Raw genomic sequence first — 982 nt, 5'->3', positions numbered from 1 at the left:
CCTAATTACAGTGACTAAACAGTCATGTGGAATTTGACTGCCTTCATGACTCGTGACTGCCAGTAATACAGTCACCGCAACTCAAAAGTACCTAAGAAAGAAAAGTTTKTACCAAATGTGTGAAAGCATAACGTCTGTTTGTTTAGTTGTTGAGTGGAAACTWCTGACCACAGAGATGTTTGTATGAGGTGTTTGTTGTTTTCCATCCCTGTTCACACCAGCGAGGTGACACTGACCACAGGTTGAGTATTATGTAACGTAGGCAGCGAATGCAACAGATGAGAGTCTGCAGAGCAGCAGGTCTATTGTTTATGGATACATTCACTCTGCATGCAAATACATCATGGATGCACTATGACTGAAGTAGGCCTACAAGTGCTCCAAAGTGTTCAATATGTTGAATAGAACACATTTATGGTATTTTTGAACATAGCCCACTAAAGTATTGTTATTGTACTAAACAGCAGACGGCACAAYTCTAGTCTAGATGTAGGTTGGTTTTGGTCAGGTATAAACAGTTGAAGTCGGAAGTGTACATACACTTAGGTTGGAGTCATTAAAACTAGTTTTTCAACCACTCCACACATTTCTTGTTAACAAACTATAGTTTGGGCAAGTCGGTTAGGACATCTACTTTGTGCATGATACAAGTAATTTTTCCAACAATTGTTTACAGGCAGATTATTTCACTATATCACAATTCCAGTGGGTCAAAAGTTTACATACACTAAGTTGACTGTGCCTTTAAACAGCTTGGAAAATTCCAGAAAATGATGTCATGGCTTTAGAAGCTTCTGATAGGCTAATTGACATAATTTGTGTCAATTGGAGGTGTACCTGTGGATGTATTTCAAGGCCTACCTTCAAACTCAGTGCATCTTTGCTTGACTTCATGGGAAAATCTAAATAAATCAGCCAAGACCTCAGAAAAAAAATTGTAGAGTTCCACAAGTCTGGTTCATCTTTGGGAGCAATTTCCAAA

This window comes from Salvelinus sp. IW2-2015, linkage group LG37 (genome assembly GCF_002910315.2).
Source record: "Salvelinus sp. IW2-2015 linkage group LG37, ASM291031v2, whole genome shotgun sequence".
In the NCBI taxonomy this organism is placed as follows: domain Eukaryota; kingdom Metazoa; phylum Chordata; class Actinopteri; order Salmoniformes; family Salmonidae; genus Salvelinus; species Salvelinus sp. IW2-2015.
This window is presented reverse-complemented; position numbering follows the sequence as displayed.